The following is a 25,845-nucleotide window of genomic DNA, read 5'->3' as shown; positions in this document are numbered from 1 at the left end:
CTTAAGTGAAAGCCCTGCGTCACTTCTGTCAAAAACAACAAAGTGATATATGAGAGTCCAGTCCTAGACGTGGTTCAGGGCCCGAATAGCCTGGGGGAAGAAGCTCCTCTGCATTGTCTCTGTTTTGGTCTTAAGGGAGCAGAAGCATTTGCCAGAACTCAACAGTGAGAAGAGTCCATTGTTGGGATGCGAGAGGTCCATCATGATCTTCCTAGCATTGGTCTTGTACAGCTTAGTGTAAACAGACAGCAGGTCAGGAAGATCGGAGTGAATGATACGTTCGGCTGAGTGCACCACTCTTTTAAGATCTCATCTGTCCTGCTTGGTGCTGTTCCCATACCAGCTGCAGATGTTTCCCATCAGGATGCTCTCGATGGTGCAGGAGTAGAAGTTCTTAAGCACCCTCAGTCTCTAAGAAATCTCTAAATCTTCTGAGGAAGAAGAGATGCTGACTTTCTTGACCAGGGTGTTAATGTGACAGGACCATGACAGGTCCTGAGTGATGTGTACACCCAGGTACCGGAAGCTGTCCACTCTCTCCACTGGCATGTCACTGATGATCAGGGGCTTGTTTCCTCGCCTGTTTTGTACCAAAGCCCACAATCATATCCATAGTCTTGCAGATGTTTAGGAGGTTGTTCTCCTGACACCAGTTCTCCAGGTTTGTAATCTCCTCCAGGTAAGCCTTCTCTGTGTTGTGAGATATCAGGCCCACCACAACAGTGTTGTCAGCAAACTTGACAATGGAGGTGGTATCTGATGTGGCTACACAGTCATAAGTGTACAGTGAGTACAGCAGGGGGCTTAAAACACAACCCTGAGGTGCTCCAGTACTGAGGGAGATGGAGGGGGAGACATGTTTTCCCACTCTCACTGATTGGGGTCTGTCTGTGAGGAAGTTGAGGATCCACTGACACAGTGATGAGCTGAGTCAACACTGGCTCTCACCCAGAACATGACAGTAAATATTCAGTCACATATGAATATACTTCACTTCATGTTTCATTCACTAGATTTATCGTGAGCTCATTTTTACATTAACATCAATTTTAGCATTATCTATTTATTAAAAAACTTTTGTCTTTAAAAGTCTGTGTTTATTAGTCATAGTTTACTCAATACAAGTTTTTTTTTTAACTAAATCATACATTTTTAAAGTTAGGCATTCTTTAGATTAGTGGCTGTTCAGTGGCTCTCACTCACTCGCTCTCCTATCCTTCCTCAAAGACACAAACACACAGCTGTCTTCACACGAACTCAGTGTGAGGCTTGTCATAGAGGCACAGTGCAGTATTTCTTCTTAAAAAATAAGGAAGAAACATAAAAGGTTATTTGACCAGCTTCACCTTTAAACTCTGAGTAACCTTAGCCAAAATTATTTTGTAAGATAAAACAGTGTGATCATCGAGCATTTTAGTGCAAAAAATATCAACCCCATTGGACTCACAATACCTGCTTATTTACTGTCCGTCTCTCTCAGCCAGTTACTTAAACTAACTAACTAGCCTGTTCACATTTTCAGAGCTCAGGGCAGCTCTCTCTTTTGTTACTATGTGACCTGCAAGTGAGAACAGTCTCACATGGGACAAAAGTGGCAGGACTAATCAAATACTTGCGGGCCAGGACAGACAACTGTAGGTCCCTGCTCGACTGGACCACCACTCGGCGGTCTGTCTCGCTGATGGTGGATTCTGCTCTGTACAAACTTAGGGCCCTGTTACACAGGGCTTCCTCATCTGAATCAGAGTCTGAAGACAATGGAGAGAGGAGGAGGCTCTTTGCCTCTGCTGGCTCCCTCGTGATGGCATGTTTACGCTGTTCCTGTAGCAGAGCCTCAAGGCTGGTCCAAACCTCTTCTCACTCTCCCATTGCAAGAAACTTTAAATCCTTAAAGCCTGGGTCAAGGACCGTAGCTATCTTGAGCCACTGATGGTTGAGCTATATGTTGGGATAAGTTCTTTGTGAAGGCAGTCTTAAATTTTACCATGTAGTTTGAGTCATCATCGGAAACCTCCATGGTGTGATGCAGATGGCAGAAAGCCGGTAAAACCACTGAACATGAGACATACGTCTCACCTCCAAGAAGCTCTGTCACAAACCTGTAGTAGACAGTTCAAGAAAGTAAATAACTGTCAACTATAGAACTTTTTGAAGAAACAGTAATGTTGTGGATTTTTATGACATATATATCTGTGTACACTGGACATATACTCACATATACACTATATAATCATATATACTCGTATACGTTATATATATATATATATATATATATATATATATATATATATATCTGCACTGGAGTGTTCATATAATGGAATCACTGTGATAAGCATTTAACCTGCATGTTTAAAATCACATACACACGTATGTTTGATATCTGTAGTTTTCCGGAGTTTTGGTCATAAAACTGTCAAAAAGACCAATTAAAATGATTGATGTTGGGAGCAGCACTGTGAGAGATATGGAGGAGTGCCAGATGGTTATGTAACACAAGTGTCTGAGTTTTAAGAAGAACAAAGTGCAAAACTGACAATTGATTGGGGAAAAGTATTGACAAACATATTATATCGATAACTGGGGTTAATGTTGACATTTGCAGAGTTCATTTCGTCAAGTTTGGGCTGCTGACACCTTTTGTTGGTACTCGAACTGGGACTGCTAGCGCTAACAGCTCCTACAGTTTCTGTGCTCGCTGCAACATGTTTTGCATTTAGATAGTATCGCAAGGTTGAAGTGCTTCGGTGGTATGCAAACTAATTTTTGCACAAAACTACGCTTTTATCAAGGCTTCCATTAGGTAGTCTTTTGAAATGAAATTTGCCTCCGATCAGTCCTAGCCACGCATTTTCTTCTGATTCTATGTACTTCTGATGTGTGCATTACTGTAATTGGTATGCTAGAAAATCGTGCATTGACAAAAGCTCCCCTTTGCTTGGAATGTAAAATGTGATTAAATGCATTATTTTTTTCAAATTAATTAATCACAATTAACGCGTTAAATTCTACCTCTAATAATAACTCAAATCTTATGATGAATGAGAAATTCAAAGTAATGAAAATTGCTCTCATGTCTGGATTTTGTCTGTGTAACATGATCCAGCTTAAACCTTGGCAGATTAGCATCCGTGTGTGGCTGCAGGAATGTGAAATGATGAGAAGCTGTCTCTGACCCATGATCACATGATTCTGAATGAGAGAAATAATATTAAGTATGTTGTAATTGCTAAACATAGACTCATACTTTATATGTGATGATTTTGCTGATAGTTAATCATGGTTAATACTGATCAGAATATAATCATGCATAAGTTTAACCAAAGAAGAAATTGATGGCGGCGCGCTAGGTCGCAGCGGCCACACCGGCTAGCTAGCTACCGCGCTGACAGAGACCCCCTATCATTGGGCAAGATCCGTGGCAGTGGACTGTGTGTTTACATCAACAACAGCTGGTGTAGGAATGCAGCGACTGTGTCTGTGCATTGTTCAGAACTTGTGGAGCTCTTGGCAGTCAGATGCAGGCCATTTTATATCCCAAGAGTTTACTGTGGTGATCATCGTTGCTGTTTACATCACACCTAGTGCTAGCACTAATGCTAAAGCTAGTGGAGCACTCAGTGAACTCTACAGGATTATCAGTGATTTGCAAACAGTCCACCCTGACGGTTTCTTCATTGTCGCGGGCGATTTTAACAAAGCCACACCTAAATCAATTCTACCTAAATTTCATCAGAACATTGACTTTGCACCAAGTGGGGACAACATGTTAGACCTTGTTTACACAAACATTCAGCATGCATACAAAGCTTCACCCTGTACTACCCATATGGAAAAGATATATATAAATCTTATAAAGTTTATATATGTCTTGTGTGAAACTTGTATGAAAAGCATATAAGAGTGAAAGCAGATATAAGATCCCTTGAAAAATTATATAAATGAAACTTGTATGTTTTGGATATTTACTAAGTAATGAGAAAGTGGCCACTTTCATGAGTAAATCATATAAGCCTTATATGATTCACTATATGAAGTAGGCCACATCTTATGCAAGTCTTTTATAAGCTTTTACTATTTCTTTTCCATATGGGTATCCTTGGCTTTCTACCAAGCTTCCTATAAAATACACGCGCACACCGATCTCTGCTCCGATTCCCCTTTATTACTTTTTCTCATTTTTTCGGGTGCTTCTTGCTCACCGGTCAGTTACATACAGCGCAGCAACAAAGTGCCATCTAGTGGATGATGCAAACATAGGTCAGCATGCAGAGGTGGGTCGAGTATCCAAAAATTGTACTCAAGCAAGAGTAGCATTACTTTAAAATATTATTACTCAAGTAAAAGTGAAAAGTAGTCTTCAAAAAAGTTACTCAAGTAAGAGTAAAAAAAGTACTTGGTGAAAAGACTACTCTAGTAGTGAGTAACTGTTTGAAATGTCCGATTTATTTTTTAAATAAATGTTATCAGACAAACAAAAATAAATAAATATACAAATTTTAGTATTTTCAAAAGGAATATATGTAAAAACATCAACAAAATAAGGCACAACAATTCTAATTTCCAGATTTCAGTTTTTCACAACATAAGGTTTTTTTCATCAATACCTACCTACAGTAAATAATATAAATATATAAACAGTGCAAACAATTCCCAGTGACAAGATATGCTGTAAACTTTATATTCATTTTTGCTCCAAATGGCACAGCAGCCTCAGAGAAAACATTAGAGCGAGGCATCTTCAACATACAAGGCAGCTCAGTTTACCATCAATTGTATGGGTGTGCATCTATCTGCATATTTAGCAAAAATGTGCCATTTCTTCACTCAGTGATGGTTAAGCTTCAGCAGCAGTTTGCTCTCAAGGTTCTTTCTGTGAAGCTGTAACTGTTTAGCAGTGAACAGGAGTCCTGCATGAATGAGAAGTCCTTCACAGGCCTCAGATGCAGGAAGAGCTGTATTGATTTTGATCGACAGCTTCTTGATGTGAGGAGCGCCATGCAATAGATCCACACCTCTAGTGAATGGACATGAAAGGTACCTCTCCAGCTCCCCTGCTTCTGGCTTTCCTGACCCCATGGATCCATCATCTTAGTCGGTTAGGCTGCTGTTTGCGCTGGCCTCATCCAGCTCTGAGTCTCAGTGATGTCTGATGAAGTTGAGACCTGTGGAAAGACGTATGGTTTTCAAAAGAATTAGGTCTGGTCATTATAGTGCTGTATACACTGCCAAGCTGCGGATGTTTGGCAAGAAGATTTGATCACACTGGAGATGTTTTTTACTAACTCTTGTAGAAAAACTAAATCTTGTCATTCATATCCCGCACAAACAGTTTGCAGTGAATTCCAGATTAAGTTTAAAATAAGAACACGTGCAAGGCTAAGCCAATAGATCCTCCTGTTTGGGTGTTACTCTGGGAAAAGACGAGAAAGACAGTGATGGAAGCCGTGACTGGAGCTGCAATGTAGCCTATATAATATTTATATTGTATGAACGTGATAATTATGTATATTGTAATAACGTGATATTATATTGTTCAAACGTGAAAGGAATATTGTTAGAATAATATACTTTTCACTTTTCTATTTTTCTTTTGCCTGGGTGGCAGCTCTATGCTTCCGAATCCGAGGCTTTTCAATGTGGCCTCACAAAATTATCACGACTACAATAACCATGAAAAGAGTTGGATGGACACTGCTGCTCAATTGCAGCTGCCTGGTCAATGTTTTTCATTAGTAATTTGGCAAAGTTGATGGTGGTGGTGTGTATGTGTCTGTGTGAGTGAAAGACAGAGACAGGGAGAGCGAGAGACAGATTTTGTATGATAAGCTTCATGTTATGGACGCACAGTTTGAGGACTCAGGTCGCATCAGAGCATCAGGCCGTATAGTGTGAGACCCTGCATCGTGACCTATGAACTTCTAACCCCAGAGATTTAATTGTACAGTTTGAGCAGGAGCTGAATAATGCGACTGAAAAAAATCGCACAGTGTTTGCCCAGCTTAATGCAGACTGTTTAAACTAAACAAGCTGCTCTTTCACATAATAAACCCTGTCAGCCGCAGTAGAGACGAGCTGTTTGCATGTGCGTGGAACTCTAGCGTCATTAACCAGGCCAGCTGTTAGCTTATAGCTCACGTTAGCTAACCAGCGAGCAGTTACAAGGACAGCCGAAGCTGCACAAAACACCCACAAACTTATCTCACTACAACGTAGCGCCGAAAATATGACTCGCAGCTCGAGCTCGACACAGCTGCTGTAACATAAGACTGACATCCAGCTAACCACAGCTAAAAAGATATTTAGAGACAACTTACCGTTTACTCAGGTTACACGAGTTGAGTTTTTTCACGCTGAAAAGTTGGTTTGTTTTGGCTCTCACTGAAGACACCGACACTGCAGACATAGCTGTTCTTTTGTACTGCTTTTAAGCGAAACATTCTTTGTATATGAAGCCAAGGGTGTTCATCCTCTTCATCTCTAGCGTAGACAACTGGCTCTGCCATGTTTTCATGTGTTTCTTCTTTCCGTGTGTCCGCTACTTTGAAACGCTTGGGCGGCTCTGCCCGCCACAGTTTCAAACTGGTCATGTGACTGCATGGCCACATCTGATTGGTTACCGGAAACTTCACTGCCGGTATGTTATCTAATGTGTTAAACTAATTATTTTTTTTAAAAGTAACGAGTCGAATTTTTCAAATGTAGCGGAGTAAAAGTACCGTTTCTTCTTCACAAATGTACTTAAGTAAAAGTAAAAAGTATCGCGCAAAAAAGGTACATTTTTTTCAAAAACTTACTCAAGTAAATGTAACGGAGTAAATGTAACTCGTTACTACCCACCTCTGTCAGCATGTTACATCTCCCTTCTTAAAAAACCAAACAAAACAACAAAGCAACTAAGGCTTGTAAAACTCGTCAGGCAACTGAAATTACAGGAATAAGCATCCTGAGCAACATCCATTAATAACATAGCATTCGATTCAATACTGGCTACATCATTACCATAATAAACAGATGGATTTAGTGGAATTATTGGAACAATAACCAAATGAACAGCTTTTTTTTTTTTTTTAGGGCAGGGATCCGCCTGCACCCTTTACAATATTACAGGTCCAAGACCTGTCTTGGTTTAGTAACACGCCCATATCGAGTCGTGTATCCGGGTGTTGTAATGTCTTTATCAGGGGGCTCCACAGGCGGGGGCTGAGAAACCACAGTGCTGTCATTGCTGTTGACTGTTGAATGGACTCCTCACCTCCTATGCTGTTTCTGCCTTTGCGGAGGTGTCGGCGATAAACTTGTCCTGTATCTGTGGTTATGTTTTATCTTCTGGACGTGTCGGCACAACGTGTGACCACAGCTGGTTTCCAGGAACCATCTTGTTGATGGAACTGGACCAGTGTGCCAGGATGTAGTTGAGGCAGAGGTCGGCCGCTTTGTTGAAATAAGTCTGCTGGCGCTGCTGACAGACTTCTCTCCTCTCACGCACTGTTTGCTGCCAAACTACTTGTGGTTCCAGCTGTTTTGGTGTTGCAGGGAGGATGGAGTGGAGTCTCCGGCTCATGAGTAGTTGTGCAGGTGACTTTAAGTTGTCCACGGGGGTGTTCCGGTATTCCAATAGGCTCAGGTAAGGGTCCCTATGTTCAGCTTTGGCCTTGTCTAGTAGTTTTTTTGCTGTCTGGACAGTTTTTTTGGCTAGGCCGTTGCTCTGTGGGTAATGGGGGCTAGTAGTGCTGTGGGTGAAACTCCATGTCTTTGCGAACTGTTGGAACTTACTTGAAGCATAGCACGGGCCGTTGTCACTAATCACTGACTCTGGAATACCATGCCTGGCCATGGCTTACTTTAGTTTGCGGATCACTGCTTCTGCAGTGCAGCTGTGCAGTCCAACTTGAAGAATCTACTGTAGTAATCTACGATGATGATGTAGTCTTCCGAGTTCCAAGTAAACAGATCGGTGGCTATAACCTGCCACGGTCTTTCTGGTATTGCATGTGACAGCAGGGGTTCCTTGGGGTTAGCAGCTTGTCTCTCCTGGCATGTGCTGCAGGCTCCGACTGCTTCCTCAATCTGCTTTCCCATGCCTGGCCAAAACAGAAGGTCTCTGGCTCTGTTTTTACTCTTTTCAATGCCCATATGGCTGGAATGAATCCGATCTATCATGTCCTTTCTGAGCCTTTTTGGGATGATCATTTTCTCTCCTTTAAACATGATCCCATCTATCAGTGAGATCTCATCCCTGTGGTTCCAAAACTCCTGGATGTCAGGTGGACATTGAGACCTTTTAGCCGGCCATCCACTCAATGTGGTCCTTCTCAGAGTGTTGAGCTGAAGTGCTGGCCTGTCTCGTTTCTTATCTCATAGAGTCTCTGATCACTGACAGGCATGTTGCTGAGTACTGAGTGGATCTGCGCATCCATCCCGTCACATAGTGATTTATCGTGGAACTCTATGGATTTCCGGGAGAGCGTGCCGGCTACCGGGATGTCTTTCCCTGGCTTGTGGATGATGCTGATGTTGTACTTTTGCAGCTGTAGTATCATCCTCTGTAGCCGTGGTGGTGCTGATGCTAGTGATTTTTTGAGTATGGACTCTAGTGGCTTGTGGTCCGATTCAATGGTCACATGTCGACCGTACATGTACTCATGGAACCGCTTGCAGCCAAAGAGAACAGCATACAGCTCCTTTTCTATTTGGGCATAGTTCTGCTCGGTGCTGTTAAGTGACTTGGATGCGTAGGCAACTGGCTTGCCATCCTGCAGCATCATAGCACCGAGGCCGCTTTTGGATGCGTCGAACTGGAGTCGTAGCGCTTTCTTGGGGTTCAAGAAAGAGATAACTGGGCCTGGTTCTCTAGTGATCAGCTCCTTCATTTGTTGAAAGGATCTGTCATGGTTCTTGTCCCATACAAGCTCACTGTCCTGCTTTAACAGCTGGTGGAGCGGCGCGTTTGTCTCTGACAGGTGTGGGGTAAATCTTGCTAAATAATTAACCATCCCCAGCACTGTTTCCAGTTCTGCCCTGTTCTATGGGGGCGCCATGTCTTGGACTGCTTTTATTTTTTGTGGATCTGGTTTTAGTCCTTCATGTGACAACGTGTGACTGAAGTAACTGACCTCTTTGACGCAGATGGTGCACTTGTCTGGGTTCAGTTTTACACCCCTCGCCCTGCTGCGCTGCAGCATGGCCCTCAGGTTGTCGTCATGCTCCTGTTTGGTTCCTCCGAAGACCAACACGTCGTCCACAATGGCTGCCACGCCCCTCAGGCCCTCGTAGGTCTCATCCACGCGTCACTGGAACTCATCCTGGGCTGAGATTATGCCGAATGGCAGCCTGAGGAAGCAGTACCTGCCAAACACAGTATTAAATGTGGTTAACAGAGATGATTTGTGGCTTAGCTTAATGGCCCAGTAGCCTGATCTGGCGTCCAAAACACTGAAATACTTGGCCCCAGCAAGTTTTGTGGTGACATCCTCCAAGGTGGGTAGAGGGTAATGGGGTCTTTGTATAGCCTTGTTGAGGGGTCTGGGGTCCAGACATACTCTGAGTCTGCCTGTCTTGGGTTTTTCCACGACAACAAGTGCATTCACCCAGTCCGTAGGATTGATTGATTGATTGATTGATTGATTATACTTTATTCATCCCGAGGGAAATTGGGTTAAGGCTGCCAGCCGTGCCAGCGCCATCTTACCCTCCGACCATACATACATTACCCAAACATCACATGGGGAAGACAGGTCAGAGGGGTATAACATGGAAAATGCACAACATGAGGAAAGATAAGGAGAAAAAAAATAACTCCCCCCAGACTGAGCTCCAACAGGGAGATCAGTTTGAGAACAGAAAAAAACACCTCTGCACATAGCACATGAAAAAAAAACTCCTAATACACCAAAGAAACACATGACAAGCAACAGGGGTGGGTAAAGGGTGAGAGACAGCCAATGTAGACAGTACATCCGGGCCTGCAGCATAAGCGCTGGTCTCCATGACCCACCGTCAGCATCGGAAGGGAATACGCGTCGAAGGCGTTTGGAGGGGGAGGGGGAATAAGTGTACATCTGCATGTGTATATATATATGTCTGTGTGTGTGTGTGTGTGTCCAGAGTTCAGCTGAGACAGCGTCCTTTGCCCTGCCAGGCTAAGTAAACAGTCTTCCAGCCAACCCAGGTGGCCTTGCATAGGATGGGAAGAACAGTCTAAACACAGTCGTTATCAGGGTGTTGTTGTTCAGCTCCAGCCTTGAGACCACAGCTGGCGCCGAAGGGGTCTCCGCATGAAGTGATGGTGATTTTAACTTTAGTGCAAACAACTCATATGAATTTCAAAGCTGTTCTAACAGTCCGACACTGGTCTCTCAATCTCCCGTTGGAGAGCCGTGAGCTTCTCCATGATGTGATCCAATTTGCGCTCAGAGGTGTTATTCTGAGTGAGCCTCTCCAAGATGTAATCCAGTTTGCACTCAGAGGTCTTATTCTGAGTATTCACGGCAGCCGTGAGCTTCTCCAAGATCTTATCCGTGCTGCACTCAATGAGCCCATTTTGAGAACTCACGCCTCGTCCCATCGTTTCAATCCCAGCGGGCAGCCTTGTGGGGATTTGAACAGCCGGTTCCGCTTTCTTAATTCTTCGATAAGCCAGGGCCAAGCCAGCTCCGATCAGCAAGAACCCTGTTATCATGGTTCCGAATAGGTAGATATCTTCAGCGTCTTCGATCGACAGTCCCGCCAGGCACACGACCCTCCATTTCTGCCACTCATCCATCGTGTATCCGGCAGGGAAAGTACCTCCAGGACACTCAGGCTCACCCGACCCTGAGAAAAGGATGTCAGTTGCATTCAGATCTGTGACCTTGCATATGATTTGATTCCTTTCCATGTTGTCAAGCTCGTTTTTGAGTCGGGCTCGCAGAGCAATGGGAATCCGACGGGGTGGGCTGACTGTGGGTGCGACGTCTGGGTTTACATGGAAACTGCATTCACCAGGAAATTCTCCTATCCCTTAAAATACGTCAGCATACTCGTCTAGTATTGCCTGCGAACTGTTGGTTGTCTTGTCTCTTCCTTCCGTCACTGCCATCACGTTCCTGACCAGGTTTAGGTCACGGCAAGCTTTCATTGCTAATACAGGTGGGGAGCTTGTGTTAACAACATGGAATTCCAACGTGCGGGTTTTGTTTTTGTGTTTGCATTTTAGCTGGCATTTCCCTTCCACGCTGAGTGAGTGTCTCCCTTAATCTGTGAGCTTGTGTGTGACAGGCTTCAATGTCACATGTGGGAAGAGCGTCTGGAACATGCTGGCTGGAATTGTGTTCGCACAAGTGAACACAATTCCACAATTCACTGCCTGTGGGGGGAAACCAAGTTGCATGTCTGCATATGCTTGCTCATCATTTCTTCCTTCATTTTCTATGGTGATGCTATCAATGTAGAAACAGTCTTGCTCCTCATCTGTGTCCTCAGTTGTCACTTCTATGTTCTCTCTCACAGTGTGTACTGATTTGGGGTGGGCTTTTGTCTGCGAAGGGATTTTTGACCTGCATGCTCTTGCGAAATGGTTCATTTTCTAGCATTTTGCACATTGTTTTCCTTTTGCTGCGCAGATGTCTTTATTACTGTCTTGTCCGGCACAATAGCTACACAATTTTAGTGTTACATTAGCGTGTTCTTTTGGTTTCACGCTTCTTGTTTGATTTTCTTGTCTGTGCGGTTTCCTGCCGATGGCGTGCACAGTTTCCTGGCCCCTGGAGTGGCCCATAGATTTTAGTTGTTGCTTTGTTAGCTTGTGTGACCGTGCTATATCTATAGCTTTCTCTAGCGTGAGCTCTGCACCTAGGCTGAGTAGCTTTTCTCGGACGTGTGGCAAGTTAGTGGCAAATACGATGCGATCCCTGACCATTTCATCTGTATTTGGGTGCCCACAGTCTTTAGCAAGCAGTTTCAGTTCTGTAATAAACTGTTCAAATGCCTCATTTTCACCCTGCATCTTTTCATGGAACTTATATCTGGCGTAGATTGGGTTAGCTTTCGGTGTGACGTAATCGGTGTACTTATCATAGTACGTTTGAAGCTTTTGGGAGTCGTCTGCGGTGAGCGTCCACGTGTTGTAGACGTCCCGTCCTTTCTCGCCGACCCATAGAAGAAGGGAGCTGCATTTGTCTGCCTCCTCCTTCCCCCGAAGAGGACCAGCGAACATTAGCTTGGCGTGCTGCTTGAAGTGCCGCCATTCCTCGGGCAGTTTTGTAGAGTCCCAATCCATGTGTGGTGTGGGAACGCCGTAAGCCTTCATGTCTGCGCTGTCCAACGGCGAAGGATTGCGTAGAGAACCGCTACTCTGACACCCTGTACTATCCTTGGCTTTCTACCAAGCTTCCTATAAAATACACGCACACATCGATCTCTGCTCCGATTCCCCTTTATTACTTTTTCTCACTTTTTCAGGTGCTTCTTGCTCGCCGGTCAATTACATACAGCGCAGCAACAAAGTGCCATCTAGTGGCTGATGCAAACATAGGTCAGCATGTTACACACCCCTCCCTCACACTGGACAATCAGACCACATCTCCATACTTCTCAACCCAGTCTACAGACCCATCAACAAACGGATCAGACCAACCTTCAGAGAGGTGAGAACATGGACAGAGGGGGCCATATCTGTTCTGCAAGATGGCTTTGATTGCACAGACTGGGAATTGTTTAGAGAAGCTCCTACATACACAGACACCGTGGACCTGGAGAAGTACACAACCTCAGTGACCAGCTACATCAGCAAATGCATTGAGGATATCACTGTCTCCAAGACTGTCATCACCTATGCCAGAGGTTCCCAAAGTGTGTTTCTTGTAAAACAAAGAGGGGCCTAGCAAAAAAAGTTTGGGAACCACTGACCTATGCAAACCATAAACCCTGGTTCTCTGCAAAGCTATGCAACCTGATGAAAATCAGACACTCTGCCTTTAAGTCCAACAATGGAGAAGCCTACAGCCAGAGCAGACCTATCACAGGCCATCAAAGAGGCAAAGCAGGAGTATGCAGATAAGATCAACACACACTTCAGATGTACAAAGAACACTCGGCGCATGTGGCAAGGCATCCAAACAACCAAGGGGCTACAAGCCAAGACCTTCGGCATGCAGCAGTGATCCCTCCCTGCCTGACAAACTGAATGACTTCTTTGCACGTTTTGAGGCAGAGAACAAAGAGCCAGCAAGGAAGATGCCCCCCTCCCCCAACGACCAAGTACTCTGTCTGTCCATAGCAGACGTCAGGATGACACTTTGCAGAGTAAACCCATGAAAGGCTGCAGGACCTGACAACACACCTGGTCAGATGCTTCGGGAGTGTGCTGACCAGCTCGCAGGCATCTTCACAGACATCCTAAACAAATCGCTGAGCTCAGCTGTGGTAGCTGCATGCCTCAAAACCACGAAAATCATCCCAGTGCCAAAGAAGCCCACTGTGTCTGGCCTCAATTAGTACTGGCCGGTGGCACTTACGCCTATCATCACTAAGTGGTTTGAGAGGCTGGTATTTAGGCACATGAAAACTCAACTTCGACCGAATCTGGAACCACTACAGTTTGCTTACCACCCAAACTGCTCCACAGATGATGCCATCTCGTCTGCTCTTTACCTTTCTCTCTCCCATCTTGACAAAAAGGACACTTATGTGAGAATGCTGTTTATTGACTTCACCTCAGCTTTCAACACAGTCATTGCCCAGAAGCTGGTAAAGAAGTTGGACTTATTAGGAATAAACACCGCCCTCTGCAACTGGGTCTTGGACTTCCTAACTGACAGGCCCCAGTTTGTCTTCATAGGAAATAAAACCTCCAAAGTCCTCAGACTGAGTACAGGACCGCCGCAGGGCTGTGCTTAGCCCACTGCTGTTTACCCTGCTAACACATGACTGTACTGCACAGTACAGCTCAAATCACATCATCAAGTTTGCAGATGACACAACAGTGGTGGGTCTCATCACCAACAATGATGAGTCTGAATACAGAGAGGAGGTACAACACCTGGTGGACTGGTGTCAGAATAACAACCTGTCTCTAAATGTTCAGATGACTAAAGAGATGGTTGTTAACTTCAGGAAGAGCTCAGTGACCCACAGCCCACTGCACATCAATGGGTCTGCTGCTGAGATGGTCAACAGTGTGAAGATCCTGGGTGTGTGCATATCAGCTGACCTCTCCTGGAACCTGAACACCACCACCATCATGAAGAAAGCCCAACAATGTCTTCACTTTCTTAGGAAACTGAAGAACATCTCCCTCCTCACATCCTCACATCATTTTACCAGGGAGCCACTGAGAGCGTCCTCTGCTGCTACATCGCTATCTGTTACGGGAACTGCACCCTCACTGAAAAGAAGTCTCTGCAGCGGATAGTGAGGGCAGCAGAGAGGATCGTTGGAGGCCCTCTCCCACCGATCTGCCAACTCTACAACAGACACATCATCTGACGTGCGAACAGCGTAGTGAAGGACACTCTCCACCCCTCACATGCACTGTTCTCCCTCCTTCCATCTAGCAGACGGTTTTGCAGTGTCAAAACCGTAATGACCAGACACTGCAAGAGCTTCTTCCACCAAGCAGTAAGAGTCCTCAACTCACTACCACCAAAGGACTGATAAACACATACACCTTTACAAACATCTTACAATACTCATCAAAAGACTCAAATACAACAAAAACTTACACAAATCCACCTGGGAACAATATGCTTATTTGCACACTCAGTCACATGTCTTTGTCAATAACTTGAACCTGGTATTCAATACCACTGCATAATCCACTTTGTATTGTCTCTGTCCTGTCTTTGTTTATCGTACAGTTAGTATTGTATAGTTATCATTATAGTATTGTATAGTTAGTAATTAGTACCTTTTATCCCTTAATACTACTGAAATTTAGCACGTTATTTATTTGTAATTTCTAGTTTGATATCTCTTGCAGATATATTTTTTATATACTTGTAAATGCACCAATTCTGTTTCTTCTTTCCGAGAAACAGAATTTCGGACAATATATACTGTGTATACTGCTGTATTGACAATAAAGCTCTTGAATCTTGACTCAATATAACAAATAAGGAAATATAATAATGATTCTTTTTTTTTTTTTTTTTTTCTGTCCCATTTGGATCTTTAGCCGTCAGAATTGTTGTCTGAAGACCAACAAGGATACCAAATGGATTTATTTTGCCAAATGGATCATCATGGCATTGCCGTATTGGTCCATTTGATCAACCTTTGTTGTTATTATTTATTTTATTTTCAGTTGTTACAGATGGGACAGACATGACTGGGGGATAGGAAAGAGAGGAAGGAAAAGAAAAACAGAAAGGAAGAGGGACAGTGAGAAAGGGCACTTACAAAGACAAAGAGAAAAAGCAAAAATGATCCTGGATCACCTGTTGAGAGAAAAAGAAGAGAAAACAAGCAAAAAAAAAAACCAAAGCAACATACTAAACACAACACCATCCCGTTAATCTAGCTAAGTGTGAACAGCAGTAAATACTAAATATTGAATGTTGTTGTGCAGCACACGGGACAGACAGCGCACAATGTGCTTTGAAGTAGCAGCTAAGAAAGGTGTAGTTTACGTCTACGAACAGTGAACACCCGTGTGCACACCTGTGTGGATCAGTGCGCTTGTATACAAAAGGTTTCTCCATGTAACGGTCTGCTAGAGGGTGTGGGGGGCCATAGCCCCGTCCCCCAGGGCATGAAGCAGGCATGGAGGAGATCCAGGCTCCAGACATCCAGAGGCCCCAGAGTGCGAGAGCCCAAGGTGGACCACCGGAGGGGCATCCGTGCCACCCTCCTGGGAAAAGCTGAGGAGATCCCCAGACAAGGGGTCACCCAGTAGCCACGGAGCAGAAGCCAGAGGGGGCTGCACTGGCGTGCCCGCCGGCTCTGCCGGCAGCCAGCTGTGCCAGAGTGAACCGAGCCGCAGACCCCAAGGCCGGAGGCCCGGGGGGTCCCCTTTGCCCCGGAAGAGGCCTGACCGAGCGACAGGCACCAGGCCCCGCCAAGTAGCCACCGGGAGTGAGCTGGTGCATACCTGAGCGCCCAGCCCCGGACACCAAGAACCACCAATGCACCAACCCCTGAGGGCATCAGTCACTGGCAGGGAGTGTGGTGAGGGGAGATAGGCCTCCACACTTTGGAGGGCCTGGGTGTTCCCAGGGAGGTGGAGTCTAAGACCCGACCTGACATATAGACACAGACAAACAGGCACACACAGACACAAACATGCATTCCCACCCTCATGCACACATATACAAACACTCAGCACTCACCCAACGTAGTAATAGACATACATGGACATGTACACACAATCACACCCCCCAAACATACTCTATACCCCGGGTCCAGGTACCCTCACCCCCAGAGGGGGAAACGGCACCCAGACCCAAGAGATGTGACCCTTTCCCCCGGGGTGGAGGCAAGCAGACCGCCCCAGGCTCCGCGGCAGCAGGGAGGCCCATCGGACAGCCAACACCTCCTCCCAGCCCCCTGCCCCGATGGCTAGTAGAGAACGGGGGTGTGTGAAGACACCATACCTCCCTCCTCCCGCTCATGTGTAGTGTTGCTGCGTGTTGTTCTAAAGTGCATTTAAAACAAGGGAGGGCATGGTGCTGCTGCCAGAGAGCAGCAGGTGTTAGCACGGCCCCTCCCGAGAACCCTCAATGTCTACATGGATTTAAAATTGAGAGGTGGGCACCGGTGCCAGAGGTAAGGTTGAATACACAGACCGTCCACTGGACGCCGTTAACGTGGTCACCCTCAAGGCCCTATATATATATATGTGTGTGTTATGAGAGTGTGAGGAATGTGGATGTCTAAGTTGTGGAATAAAATTGAGGCACAGGTGGCCAGAAGGGGACAGAGGGGGGGGGAATGCCTCCCCTGCACCCTGGTGACACACCCGCACCCCAAGGCCCTACCTGTGTGGGTGGGTGTGGTGGAGCGGGAAGAGGGAGGCAGCCGGGGATGGGGAGGAAAAGAAGGGAGGGGCAAGATGCCCCTCCCTAGGGCCAGCTCCCCCACTGACCCCAGTAGGCACCCCCGTCCTCTGGTACCCACCAAGGCAAGGGAGCCCAGGCCCATCCAGACCGGGGCCTACGGTAGCAGCACCGCCAAGCCCCACAGGACCCGGGGAAGCCCACCCTACCCCACCGCAGAGGAAACTGTACCCACGCCAACATTCAATCATCTCCCAGACTACACAAGACAACAGACACCTAGGTTAGGTTTATTCTCCACCTCTCCTATGTCTCTCCCCCACCTGCAGAGTGGACTTCTGCAAGGATGGAACAACCTCCCTGCCAGTTGAAGAGCCCCCCAGTTAGGCCGATGCACCAGAGGCCCCCTGCGCCAGGGCTGAGCCCCTGTGCGCCCACCCGCCCACAACCTCGGCGACACACCGACGAGGACCGAAGCCCCCAAGGCCCAGCCAGAGCCCCATCACGGAGACGAAGCACCCCCGAACCCCAAGCCCCCCCGCGTGCCCCGGATCCACTCAGGGGCAGCCAGGCCACCAGGCCAGTAACCTACGTCCGCCAGTACAGACCATCCCCCAGCCCCGCTGCACGCAGCCACGAGGAGAACACCCTCTAAGAGCGACCAGAGCCACTAACCAGGTTGTGACCACAACCCCCCGGGTTGAGCCCTCCAGGGATAACGTCTCTAGGGGTTCTCCAGGCGCCCCAAGCCCGTCCCAACCTCCACATCAACCACAATAGCTAAGGCGGGACCAAACCACGACCCCCCACCCCCGCTAGGTGATGGAGCCGATCAAAGGAGCCCAGAGGGATTGATCTAATGTGGTGGCAGAGGCTGTATCAAGACTAATGTGATCTATTAGATGGTTTCTATATTGGCTAGAATTAAGATTATTTTTATTTTTCCAGTTCATGAGGACCGTTTTCTTGGCGATGCATAGGGCAGTAAAAACCATGTGGACTGTATTAGTTTCTGTAGTGACATCATCCAATTTTCCCAACAAACACACTAAAGGGGAGGCTGGAATGTTACATTTCAGACACTTTGATAAGTCTTCACATATCTCGCGCCAAAACTTCTGCACTGGTGGACAGAACCAAAGAGCGTGGATGTAATTGTCTGGTGTATTGCCTTGACAGTGTGAGCAGTTGTTGGAAGATGTGAAGCCCATCTTGAACATCCGATGACCTGTATAGTGCACTCTATGTAGTATTTTGTATTGTATTAATTGCAGACTGGGATTTTTAATCAATTTAAAGGTTTTTAAGCATACCTGAGACCAGAAGTTTTGGTCTAAGCTTACTGATAAATCTGCTTCCCACTTTGCAATAGGAAGGGATATTGATTCATCTATTTTAGAAAGTGTTCTGTATATTTTAGATAATAATTTGGGGGATTTAAGAGTAAGAAAGTGTACCGCACTTGGTGGTGTTTGTAATTCAGCTTGACTGAGGTAAAATTTCTTTTTTACTATGGATTTAATTTGTTGATATTCTAAAAATCTTTTCTTGTTGATCCCATATTGTGTAACTATATGTCAGGGTTGTTCCAGATAGGTGTACGTTTGCATGGGATTAATGAAGACTCCGTTATTTTTAGAAACTCCCACCATGCTGTCAGAGAAAAGCTGATGTTGATGCTTTTAAAGCATTCATGTCTTTTGATGTTTGAGCTGATAAATGGTAGGTCTGAAATCTCTAGATTATTACATAGTGCCTGTTCAACATCTAGCCAAGGTTCATCTAAGAAGGTATGTTTTAACCATTCTGAAATGAACTGAAGCCTGTTGGCTAAGAAGTATTGTTGAAAGTTAGGCAGATCTAATCCTCCTCTATCCTTGGTTCTTTGTAGCGTTTTTAAGCTGATACGCGGGGGTCTATCTTTCCAAAGGAATTTAGAAATATATGAATCCAGAGATCTGAACCAATCTTGTGATGGTTTGTTAGGGATCATTAAAAATAAGTAATTTATTTTTGGCAAGATCATCATTTTTATAGTGGCGACCCTTCCCATGAGTGATATGGGTAAAGATTTCCATCTAGTCAGATCACCTTCTACTTTCTTTAGAAGTGGGATGTGGTTTAATTTAGTTAAGTCTGAAAGCTTAGGAGAAACATTAATACCCAAATATTTAATATTTCCAGATTGTAGTGGGGCAGAAGAAGAATTATGGAAGGAGCAGTTAATGGGAAGAACTGTAGATTTTGGCCAGTTAATTGAATAATCTGAAACTCTTGAAAACCAGTTTATTAGAGTAATTACCTCAGAAAGGTTGGTTTGTGAGTTTTGCAGAAAAAGCAACACATCATCCGCATAGAGACTGATTTTATGTTTTATGTTCTTACATTTTATGCCCTTAATTGTTGTAGCCTGTCTAAATGCTGCCGCTAGTGGTTCGATAAAAATTGCAAAAAGTGAAGGGGAGAGTGGGCATCCCTGTCTGGTGCCCCTCAGGAGACAGAAGCTGGAGGATGTCTGGTCATTTGTCCTGATACAAGCTGTTGGGGAATTGTATAATATTCTTATTCAGTTTATGAAAGAGTTTCCAAAACCAAATTTGTGTAAAGTTGCAAATAAAAATTTCCAGTTAACTCTGTCAAACGCTTTTTCTGCATCTAGAGATAATATTATGGTTTCAATGTTTTTACTGCATGAGTAGTCTATTAAATTAAGTAATCTACGAGTGTTTGTTGATGAGTGCCTACCTTTTATGAAACCAGTTTGGTCAGGATGAATTAAGAGGGGGGTTATTTTCTCTAATCTTTTTGAGAGAGCTTTGCAGATTATTTTGAGGTCTACATTTATAAGAGATATTGGACGATAGCTTGAGGGAAATAAAGGGTCCTTGCCTGGTTTTAGTAGGAGACTAATGTTGGCAGAATTCATATTTGGTGGTAGTCTTGTCAAGGCTCTGTGTGCGGGCAGGCGGAGAGGAGGATCCAAACGCAGGACTCTGACACTGAATTGTAACCTAAAACCTCAGCTTTATTGCTGGCACGAAAACAAAACATGAAGTGAACACTGAACATGGAGAACCAAAACACACAGGCATAAACTGATGGTACGACGCGACGCTGGGTTGAGGAAAACACAGGGCTTAAATACACAGGGTAGTAATGAGGGAATGGGCAACAGAAGGGAGACACAGCTGGGAGAGATCAGGGCTGACGAGACTGGGGAACGAAGCTAGACACACTAACATAAGACAAGGACTTTCACAATAAAACAGGAAACATGAATCACTACTCAGAGACACGGACTCAACACAGAGAGACAGACAGAAAATGACACATGGAACTGAACTATAAGTGAAACCACAATTCCTAAAACGTGGATAACAGAAACATGAAACTCCAATAATAATAATCATCATAATCATCACCACAACAAAACAATCCCAGAAGCAAAATAAACCAAAGCATAATAAACTCAAAATACTGGGTCCGACGGACCCAGAACCGTGACAGTACCCCCCCTCTAAGGGCTGGCTCCCGACAGCCATAAACAAAAAACCAGAACGAAACAAGAGCACCAAACCAGGGCGGGCGGAGGGGGCCCAGGATGGAGGGACAGAAACCAAACAAAAAACAAGGAGCACAAGAGTCCAAACAGTCCAAACAACACAAGAAAACAGTTCAAGAACACCGGAAAACACATCAAAGACCAAAACAAAACTAGAGCTCAACAAGAGTCCATGAAAGGTTCAGGGGGTCGACCCGGAGGTCGGCCACACAGGAGCCAACACAGGTCAGGGGGCCGGCCAGGCACACGGCAACGGGCAAACAGTTCAGGGGGCCGACCGTGCACACGGCAACGGCGGCGACGGGCAAACAGTTCTGGAGGCCGACCGTGCACACGGCAACGGCGGCGACGGGCAAACAGTTCTGGAGGCCGACCGTGCACACGGCAACGGCGGCGACGGGCAAACAGTTCTGGGGGCCGACCGTGCACACGGCAACGGCGGCGACGGGCAAACAGTTCTGGGGGCCGGCCACGTGGAAGGCAGTGGCGGCCACTGAGCAGATCCGGAGGTCGGCCGCGATGCCAGCGGCGGCGACGAACTCTTTCTGGAGGCCGTCCTCGACGGCCATGATGCCAACTTAGAGGCCTGGAAAACGGCCGGCAGAGCGGTGGCGGAACAGGACGGACCGGGTCCCATGACGGTGCGGCAACCGCAGGGCCAGACGATGGCAGAGCAGAGGCCGGGCCAGGCGTGGACGAAGGCGGAGCAGAGGCCGGGCCAGGCGTGGACGAAGGCGGAGCGCCTGCGGAACCTGACGGCAGCGGGACGGCTGCTGCAGGCGTGGATGAAGCTGCGGCTGCTGCAGGCGTGGGTGAAGCTGCGGCTGCTGCAGGCGTGGGTGAAGCTGCGGCTGCTGCAGGCGTGGGTGAAGCTGCGGCTGCTGCAGGCGTGGGTGAAGCTGCGGCTGCTGCAGGCGTGGGTGAAGCTGCGGCTGCTGCAGGCGTGGGTGAAGCTGCGGCTGCTGCAGGCGTGGGTGAAGCTGCGGATGCTGCAGGCGGCGATGATGATGATGATGCTGCAGGCGGCGATGATGATGATGATGATGATGACGGCTGAACAGCCCTCCCCGGACCGCCAGCAGACGGGAGGATGTGCTGTCTGGGTCCTCCAGGACCCTCAGCTAAAGAGGTGTGGTGCTGGGTGGGCTCCTCGGACCCACCAGCAGATGTGGCATAAGGCTGGACGGGCGACTCCGGCCCTCCAGCTGACGACATTTGAGGCTGGCTGGGCTCCTCAGGCCCTCCAGCCGACGAGGCAGGATGCTGTCTGGGCTCACCCGAACCCCCAGCTGACGAAACTTGAGGCTGGCTGGGTTCTCCCGAACCCCCAGCTGACGACACTTGAGGCTGGCTGGGTTCTCCCGAACCCCCAGCTGACGACACTTGAGGCTGGCTGGGTTCTCCCGAACCCCCAGCTGACGACACTTGAGGCTGGCTGGGTTCTCCCGAACCCCCAGCTGACGACACTTGAGGCTGGCTGGGTTCTCCCGAACCCCCAGCTGACGACACTTGAGGCTGGCTGGGTTCTCCCGAACCCCCAGCTGACGACACTTGAGGCTGGCTGGGTTCTCCCGAACCCCCAGCTGACGACACTTGAGGCTGGACGGGCTCCTCGGACCCTCCAGCTAACGACACTTGAGGCTGGCTGGGTTCACCTGAACCCCCAGCTGACGACACTTGAAGCTGGACGGGCGACTCGGGCCCTCCAGCCGACGAGGCAGGATGCTGTCTGGGTTCACCTGAACCCCCAGCTAACGAAACTTCAGGCTGCACGGGCTCCTCGGGCCCTCCAGCTGGAGTAGATGCAGGGCCAGAGGCAATTGGGACCCCTGACTGAGGGTGAAGATGAGTGGCTGACTGAGCAGAAGACAAAGCTAACGATTCCTTTACTAACTGCGCTACTGACTGGGTTATGGACTGTAACAAAGTTTGTAGTAAGTCTGATTGTGGAAATGACTGAGCTATGGGTAGCGGAGCTGAATGTGGTGGAGGTGGAGACCGAGCTACGGGTGACTGAATTTGAGATGAAAACATTGGTGGAGGTGGAGACCGAGCAACCGGTGGCTGCTGAGCAGGGAACACTGGACACTGAGCTACAGGTGGCTGCTGAGCAGGGAACACTGGACACTGAGCTACGGGTGGCTGCTGAGCAGGGAACACTGGACACTGAGCTACGGGTGGCTGCTGAGCAGGGAACACTGGACACTGAGCTACGGGTGGCTGCTGAGCAGGGAACACTGGACACTGAGCTACGGGTGGCTGCTGAGCAGGGAACACTGGACACTGAGCTACGGGTGGCTGCTGAGCAGGGAACACTGGACACTGAGCTACGGGTGGCTGCTGAGCAGGGAACACTGGACACTGAGCTACGGGTGGCTGCTGAGCAGGGAACACTGGACACTGAGCTACGGGTGGCTGCTGAGCAGGGAACACTGGACACTGAGCTACGGGTGGCTGCTGAGCAGGGAACACTGGACACTGAGCTACGGGTGGCTGCTGAGCAGGGAACACTGGACACTGAGCTACGGGTGGCTGCTGAGCAGGGAACACTGGACACTGAGCTACGGGTGGCTGCTGAGCAGGGAACACTGGACACTGAGCTACGGGTGGCTGCTGAGCAGGGAACACTGGACACTGAGCTACGGGTGGCTGCTGAGCAGGGAACACTGGACACTGAGCTACGGGTGGCTGCTGAGCAGGGAACACTGGACACTGAGCTACGGGTGGCTGCTGAGCAGGGAACACTGGACACTGAGCTACGGGTGGCTGCAGTGAAGGTTGTAGTGATGGTGGTTGAGATGGTGACTGAGCTAATCCTCCTGAGCCTTCAGAACACGAGAAAAACGGCTGGAAGCGCTCACCTGAGCCTCCAGCTGACACAGAAATGGGTGCTGGCACCAGCTGAACACCAACCCCTCCCACCTGAGGAACTGAAACGGGTGGAGGGGAATGCTGGGCTCGAGCTACCCTAGGAGCAGGAACAAGAGGAGGGAGAAGCTCAGGAACGGTCTCAAAATGCCAAATATCACAAACTGGGTCTCGGCATTTAGTTTTTGCAGAGTGGGCAACCTCAAAAACATGCAACTGGGACACAGAACAGTCCTTGGGGGAAACAGTCTGTTTATCCCTAGGCACGAAAGGTGACTGAAGGGAGACTCCGTCACTCACCCTAGGCGGTTGTTTGAGATGAATCCCAGGCTCCTGCTGGAGCTGTGAGTGCTGGCGGCGCGTTCGCGGCCTCCCTGTTGAAGAGGGAGCGGCGCTGGCAGAATGTGACGAGGAAAGACTCTGCTGTGGTTGCTCCTTCGGTGATGTGGAAAAGCTGGGTGAGTCGGGTGGCACGATAATAATTCCTAACATTTTGTAGAACGCCTGTGCAGGCGTAAGCTGGTTGTTTGCAGGCTCGTAGTAATCCTCCCGGGACCGGCTGGAGCGTTTTCTGCGCGACCGGGGCGTCCGAGGGGAGGAAGCAGATGAGTGGGCCGAAGGGTAGGCTGCTAGTGAGGAACGGCAGCACGGAGGCCCTCCAAGCGCTAGCCGGGTCCCGTCAAAACGGGAGCTGCGCTTCCACAGTGAGTCCGCTGGATCCATTACTGGTCGCGTCGTTCTGTCAAGGCTCTGTGTGCGGGCAGGTGGAGAGGAGGATCCAAACGCAGGACTCTGACACTGAATTGTAACTTAAAACCTCAGCTTTATTGCTGGCACGAAAACAAAACATGAAGTGAACACTGAACATGGAGAACCAAAACACACAGGCATAAACTGATGGTACGACGCGACGCTGGGTTGAGGAAAACACAGGGCTTAAATACACAGGGTAGTAATGAGGGAATGGGCAACAGAAGGGAGACACAGCTGGGAGAGATCAGGGCTGACGAGACTGGGGAACGAAGCTAGACACACTAACATAAGACAAGGACTTTCACAATAAAACAGGAAACATGAATCACTACTCAGAGACACGGACTCAACACAGAGAGACAGACAGAAAATGACACATGGAACTGAACTATAAGTGAAACCACAATTCCTAAAACGTGGATAACAGAAACATGAAACTCCAATAATAATAATCATCATAATCATCACCACAACAAGAGAACAACAAAACAATCCCAGAAGCAAAATAAACCAAAGCATAATAAACTCAAAATACTGGGTCCGACGGACCCAGAACCGTGACAAGTCTGCCATTTTCCTTGATTTCCTGCAACATTCTGTGGAATACTGGTGCCAAAATTGTCCAGAATTCTTTGTAGAATTCTGCAGGAAAGCCGTCTGGACCTGGAGCCTTATTATTGGGCATACTTGTCAGGGCTTCTTGGAGTTCACCTGGCATCAGTGGCGAATCCAGTGCCATTGCTTGACTGTCTAGTAATTTTGGAAGAGTTACGTTGTCAAGAAACTGATCAATTTCATTTTTAGACGGGTTTATTTGTGGTGAGTATAAAGTTTCATAGAAATCCCTAAAAATGTTGTTTATTCTTCCAGGGTCATATATTGTGTTCCCCGATAGATCTTTAACAGCACATATAGTTGTTTTTTCTTTATTTATTTTTAACTGGTTAGCTAGAAGTCGACCGGATTTGTTACTGTGTTCAAAATTCTGCAAGCGAAGTCTTTGTACTAGGAATTCTGTTTTTTTTATTAATAATTTCATTTAATGCTAGTTTTGTTTTGCATATTTTGTTCATTATTTCTTGATCTTGGTGGGACGCGTAGGCTTCTTCTAAGGATTTGATGGTTTTTTCTAATTCCTGAATATTTTTGTTTTCTTCTTTCTTTTTATGTGATGAGAAAGAAATTATTTTACCTCTCATCACAGCTTTCCCTGCTTCCCATAGAACAGAAGCAGATGTTCCGGGAGTGTCATTAAAGTCTAAATATGAAGTCCACTCTTTTTTAAAATATTTAATAAAGTCTTCATCTTTGAGCAGTGATGTGTTAAATCTCCAGTTTTTACTTGGTGTAATATTATTCTTGTGCATTAGTGTTAAAGATACAGGAGCATGATCGCTGACAGCTATAGGGTGAATCTCAGTGTCTGAAATGTCACTCAGCAGTGAGCTGCTGACCAAAAAATAATCCAGACGAGAATAGGAGTGATGAACATGTGAGAAGAAAGAATATTCCTTACTGTTGGGGTGGAGGGAGCGCCATGCATCGCAAAGACCATAGTCGCTCATATACTGTTTGATTATATTTGTGGACTGCCAATTACGCTGAGTTCCTGCTGTATTGAGCCTATCCATTTCTTCATTTAGTCCAAGGTTGAGGTCGCCTTCAAGAATAAGTGTGCAATCAAGATGTTCA

The 25,845-nt window shown here is 47.0% G+C and overlaps 1 long non-coding RNA gene across 1 annotated transcript in view; it reads right to left on the bottom strand.

The window, feature by feature from the left end:
- Positions 1-25,845, bottom strand: part of LOC134637831 (uncharacterized) — a 253,854-nt gene that overhangs the window by 61,142 nt on the left and 166,867 nt on the right. The window lies entirely within an intron of this gene.

The sequence above is a fragment of the Pelmatolapia mariae genome, linkage group LG10_11 (genome assembly GCF_036321145.2).
Source record: "Pelmatolapia mariae isolate MD_Pm_ZW linkage group LG10_11, Pm_UMD_F_2, whole genome shotgun sequence".
Classification (NCBI taxonomy): domain Eukaryota; kingdom Metazoa; phylum Chordata; class Actinopteri; order Cichliformes; family Cichlidae; genus Pelmatolapia; species Pelmatolapia mariae.
This window is presented reverse-complemented; position numbering and strand designations above follow the sequence as displayed.